Below are 6,680 nucleotides of genomic sequence, written 5' to 3'. Positions count from 1 at the left end.
ACTATAGGAATAATAGTTATACTAATAAAAACAATCTATTCTTTTTTTTAAAAAAAACTATTTACATTCAAAAAATAATTTAAAGTCATTTAAGAAGTGTTAAATATTAGGAAAACTAGCAAGCCATCTCAAGCCGAACTCTTTATTCAGTAAAGCAGAACAACCAGAATGATAGGAACATTGGAAAATGATTCATCTCGGCCATGCTCTGACATCTCTTTTATACATGAGCTGTCAGGCACAGCAGCCTACAGCAGGCACAGGAGCTCCCACTCTAGGCAATAGCCCAGTGTTTCCCAACCTTGGAAACCTGAAGATATTTGGACTTCAACTCCCAGAATTCCCCAGCCAGCAAATGCTGGCTGGGGAATTCTGGGAGTTGAAGTCCAGATATCTTCAAGTTGCCAAGGTTGGGAAACACTGCAATAGCCAATCAACATGGTCCATGTGATTAAGGATGCAGGGATGCAACAAGAAAATATTATTAAAGAAAAGATCTTGGTTTTGATAACTACAAAACCTGTTCGTCTACACTATAAATGTATGTGTGGATTGAAGTATGTGGTATGCTTTCCTCATTGTCATGTACTGAAAATGAAAACAAGGTACATGAGAATGAGGGAAGTATGTCACATATTTCAATGCATACATGTAGGAAAACAGAGTTTTGACTGCTCTATGTTTTCAAAGTATTGGATAATAATCATTCTGAAACCTGACTCTTTAAATGACTCAAACTCCATGATCCCCAGCTAGAATTATTGGTCAGTTCTGTCACTGCAAGAAAATTAAATTCAGTAGTAAAAGTCTAATGCTTACCTGTTAAGTTTATTGTCCTGGAAACCTGGAATACTGAAGAGATGCTGCATAAAGTTTAACAGAATATGCTAAGTACAAGTAAGTTGGTGAATGTAACAATTTAGGTGATTATAAATGATGATGTAAGAGATAAGCTGAACAAATTTTCTAAGAAAACCCTTAGGTTAAAATCTGTATCCAGTAAAAGTTTTCAGTTGGCTGACTCAGGGAAACAAAAGACAATCCAGGAAAACAGAAACCGCCACACAATTGTCTGAGGCTTCTCATTATCTGTATGTCTCATTATGCTTAAGGATGTTCACTTTTTATGGGATTTGGACATGAAACACCTTGGGAAAGAACTCATGGATGGTGCCTCTTTATGAAATTTTAAAAGTAGGTTGGTAAAAGCTTTGAAGACTCCTTTTTAAATTCTAAGATCAATGAAAGATTAAATCCTGCAGTGTCATAGGAAAAATTTACAAGTCAAAGCAAAAAGAAGGAATATAAAATTGAACTATTTGATCAGCAATGATATATTTATTTGATATTTCTGTAACTTCTAATGAATCTTTTGCTTAACTATGATGGAAAGAATGATGATGATGATGTATAGATTTTATTTATTTTTTCTGTTTAAAACTTTTATGTAGCTGCCCATCTTGTTTAATAATTAATTAAACAATATAAATAATAAAATAACATGATACATAAATAGATTAATACTACAAGCAATAAAAGCCTGGCACTGATAAAAGTTAGATCAGTTAGGTTCTGGGCACAGTTAGGTTCTTGGCAGAAGAATGTTTTCTGTTTTTAACTTTAAAAGAAGGTGAAAATTTAGAACATATAATCTTCAACTTACAACCAGAATTGGAACCAAATGTTCCATTGCTAAGCAAGGAGATTGAATTTACAACCTTTTGCTAAGCAAATCCCTTAAATTGTTAAGTGAATCAGCTAATTAAGTGAATGTCTTAGATCATTTAAGATAAGTATTCCAAGGTCCTTATCTATGAGGTCATATCCATATTTGTGTTCTGGTTTTTGTTGCCAGTCCATTTGTTGGTTGAGATTTGGAGTTGCCAATTGTTTGACCATTCTTACACATAGTCAAGGTTGCTTTGTAGGGCAGCAGCATTGTTGTTGGTGTTAAATAGTTTTACATCATCAGTGAAGAGGACACAGCTGTTTATAATGTGATTGCAAAGATCATTTATATAAAGTAGAAAGTGTGTGAGTCTTAAAACACTGCCTTGGGGGACACCACTGTTAAACTGATGCAGGATTTGATAGGGTACTCCCTACTTTGACTATTTGTTGCCTGTTTGACAGGAATGCAGCTATCTACTTGTGCAGGGATCCAGAAATGCCATAAAAATTTAGTTTTAATAGTAGTTTGTCATTGTGATGATGTTTGTTCATCATTTTTATTTATTTTTTATTTATTTATTTTGTCCAATACACAATGAGGGTTTTAGTGAGTATATATCAATATACACATAGTAAAATACATGATGAAGGTTATAGAGGAGATACTCGTAGTAAAATATATCTAAGAAAGAATAGAAAAGAAGATATAGGAATAGAATATATAGGAATAGAATATATAGAATATATACACATATATATACATACACATACACATACACATACACATACACATACACATACACATACATACATACATACATACATATATATATATATATATATATATATATACATATATATATATATACATATATATATATAGGAATAGAGTATATCATGAAAGAATAGAAGAAGAGATATAGGATATATAGGAGAGTAATAGGACAGGGGACGGAAGGCACTCTAGTGCACTTGTACTCGCCCCTTACTGACCTCTTAGGAATCTGGATAGGTCAACCGTAGATAATCTAAGGGTAAAGTGTTGGGGGTTTGGGGATGACACTATGGAGTCCGGTAATGAGTTCCACGCTTCGACAACTCTGTTACTGAAGTCATATTTTTTACAGTCAAGTTTGGAGCGGTTAATATTAAGTTTAAATCTGTTGTGTGCTCTTGTGTTGTTGTGGTTGAAGCTGAAGTAGTCGCCGACAGGCAGGACGTTGCAGCATATGATCTTGTGGGCAATACTTAGATCTTTCTTTAAGGCGTCTTAGTTCTAAACTTTCTAGGCCCAGGATTGAAAGTCTAGTCTCATAGGGTATTCTATTTCGAGTGGAGGAGTGAAGGGCTCTTCTGGTGAAGTATCTTTGAACATTTTCAAGGGTGTTAATGTCTGAGATACGATATGGGTTCCAAACAGATGAGCTGTATTCGAGGATGGGTCTGGCAAAAGTTTTGTAAGCTCTAGTAAGTAGTGTGAGATTGCCAGAGCAGAAGCTACGTAGGATTAGGTTTACAACTCTTGAAGCCTTCTTGGCTATATTGTTGCAGTGGGCTTTGGCACTTAAATCTTTTGTTATTAGTATACCAAGGTCTTTAACCGAGTGGGGATTATCTGTGATAATTTGATTATTCAGTTCGTATTTGTTGTTCAGATTCTTCTTCCCAATGTGTAGGACAGAGCATTTGCTAGTTGAGATTTGGAGTTGCCATGTGTTAGACCACTCAGAAACAGCGTCAAGGTCTTTTTGGAGAGTAGTTGTGTTATCGGTGGTGTTGAAGAGTTTTACATCATCGGCGAAGAGGACACAGTTGCTTGTGATGTAATCGCAAAGGTCATTGATGTAGAGAATGAAGAGCGATGGTCCCAGTACACTACCTTGGGGAACACTGCTTTTAACTGGGACGGGGGTGGATATGGTGCTTCCTATTTTGACCACTTGTTGTCTGTTTGACAGGAATGCTGTAATCCATCTGTGGAGGGATCCTGAGATACCATAGGATTTGAGTTTTAGGAGTAGTTTGTCGTGGACCACTGAATCAAAGGCTTTGCAGAAGTCAATATAAATTGCATCTGTAGATTTCCCCTGCTCCCACCGCCCTCCCTCCGGGCCCCAAAGGACATTGGTTGCCGCCCCCGCCAGGGAAGCTCCAGCTGGTGGGGCGCTGCTGGTGCCTCCGCCCTAGAGCTCTTGCCACCGCCATCCCCGAGCTACTACTTGGTGCCGTTGCTGATGGTGCCCTCCTCCTCTTGCTGCCGGTGCGAAGAATGAAGCTCTCCTTTTTCCCCGCCTTCCTTCTTTGGGGCAGGAGAGCGCCAGCAATAGCGGCATCGGAAAGTAGCCGCACCGGCAGTGCCCCACCCAGCTGGAGCTGCCCTAGGAGTTTGGCGGCACACCTAACCATGTCTCGCGGCACACTAGTGTGCCGCGACACACTGGTTGGGAAACGCTGCTATAAGGGAATGAAATGTTCTGCCACATGTCGGGCAGACATGTGAAGGCATAATTGTTGCAACATTTGCAGATTCTGATTGTAGCCTAGCTTTGGCAGGGCACTCAGAGGCGATCTGGTGGTAGCCTTGCATAGATAGCCTTGCCTTCAGTAGGAATCTGGTAGTAGCTTTGCCTCAGGGACTATTCCCATTTGGTGGTAGCCTTGTATTTGGTGGGAATCTGGCAGTAGCCTCTGGAACACAGCAGGATCCAGTGGCAGCCTTGTCTCAGCAGCCTTGCCTTCAGCAGGGAACCTGGTGGGGATCTGGTGGTAGCCTTACCTCAGATTTGGCGGTGATCTTCAGCGGAGATGGCAATCTGGTGAGAGCACGAGCCTCACCTTGGCTGGGGATACGACTTCACCTTCATCAGGGATATGGTGGGAGCCTCACCGTCTGTGATCCAGTGATCTGACGGGATCCTCGCTTTCTTTCGGCCCAACTTATGTCACAGGGGTTTTATGGGGAAATTTATTTTATTTATTTATTTATTTATTTATTTATTTATTTATTTATTTATTTATTTATTTATTTATTTATTTATTTATTTATTTATTTATTTATTTATTTATTTATTTATTTATTTATTTATTTATTTATTTATTTATTTATTTATTTATTACATTTGTATGCCGCCCCTCTCCGTAGACTCGGGCGGCTAACAACAGTAAAAAACCCAATATGAACAAATCTAATATTAAAAGTAATGTAAAAAACCCCAATTTAAGAAACCAATCATACATACAGACATACCAAGCATAAATTTTATAAGCCTAGAGGGAAGGGAATATCTCAGTTCCCCCATGCCTGACGACAGAGGTGAGTTTTAAGGCACTTATAAAAGGCAAGGAGGATGGGGGCAACTCTGATATCTGGGGGGAGTTGGTTCCAGAAGATCGGGGCCGCCACAGAGAAGGCTCTTCCCTTGGGTTCCACCAAATGACATTGTTTAGTCAACGGGACCCGGAGAAGGCCAACTCTGTGGGACCTAACTGGTCGCTGGGATTCGTGCGGCAGAAGACGGTCCCAGAGATATTCTGGTCCAATGCCATGAAGGACTTTATAGGTCATAACCAACACTTTGAATTGTGACCGGAAACCGATGGGCAACCAATGCAGACTGCGGAGTGTTGGTGTGACATGGGCTCTCGCAGATTCATTCTGCATGATCTGAAGTTTCTGAACACTTTTCAAAGGTAGCCCCATGTAGAGAGCGTTACAGCAGTCGAGCCTCGAGGTGATGATGGTGTGAGTGACTGTGAGCAGTGAGTCCTGATCCAAATAGGGCCGCAACTGGTGCACCAGGCGGACCTGGGCAAACGCCCCCCCTCGCCACAGCTGAAAGATGTTTCTCTAATGTGAGCTGTGGATCGAGGAGGACGCCCAAGTTGCGAACCCTCTCTGAGGGGGTTAATGATTCCCCCCCCCAGGGTAATGAACGGACAGATGGAGTTGTCCTTGGGAGGCAAAACCCACAGCCACTCCGTCTTATCAGGGTTGAGTTTAGTCTGTTGGCACCCATCCAGACCCCAACAGCCTCCAGACACTGGCACATCACTTCCACTGCTTCACTGACTGGACAAGGGGTGGAGATGTAGAGCTGGGTATCATCTGCATATTGATGATACCTCACCCCATGCCCTTGGATAATCTCACCAAGCAGTTTCATGTAGAAATTAAATAGTAGGGGGGAGAGGACTGACCCGTGAAGTACCTCACAAGGGAGAGACCTAGAGGTCGACCTCTGACCCCCCACTAACACCAACTGCGACCGACCGGTGTGGTAGGAGGAGAACCACTGGAGAACAGTGCCTCCCACTCCCAACCCCTCCAGCCGGCGCAGAAGGATACCATTGTCGATGGTATCAAAAGCCTCTGAGAGGTCAAGAAGCACCAGGACAGAGGATAAACCCCCGTCCCGGGCACGCCAGAGATCATCCATCAGAGCGACCAAAGCAGTTTCCGTGCTGTAGCTGGGCCTGAATCCTGACTGTTGAGGGCCTAGATAATCAGCTTCTTCCAAGGACTGCTGGAGCTGGAGCGCCACCACCTTCTCAACAACCTTCCCCATAAAGGGAAGGATAGAGACTGGGCGATAGTTATTGAGAATGGGTGGGTCCAGGGAAGGCTTCTTGTTAGCTGATATTCACTGGGGACATAAGGAGGCAACAAGTGTGCAAAGAACAGTAAATCTGAACCGCAATTCCACCTCCACACCCAGCAAGGTGTGGTCAATGAAAGCAATGATAATCCACTACTGGCGCCATTAGCATTTTATAGAGAATCACATTTCAGAAATAATCCATAGAAATATATTTTTAATTTAATTTATATATTTTTATAATGAAATTAACTCTTTTCACTTAAAATGCTTATCTTGTTCTTCATTGGAAATAACACTGATGAAGTTACAATGTAAGATGGTCAGAGGTGGGCTACTAAGGTGGGACGGTGATGTGTGCTAGCGGAGTCCAGCACAATTATGCTACTACTTTTATTCATTTATAAACTTTAA

Source organism: Erythrolamprus reginae, chromosome 5 (assembly GCF_031021105.1).
Source record: "Erythrolamprus reginae isolate rEryReg1 chromosome 5, rEryReg1.hap1, whole genome shotgun sequence".
Classification (NCBI taxonomy): Eukaryota; Metazoa; Chordata; class Lepidosauria; order Squamata; family Dipsadidae; genus Erythrolamprus; species Erythrolamprus reginae.
The sequence above is the reverse complement of the archived record's forward strand: the minus strand, read 5'-3'. Positions refer to the sequence as shown.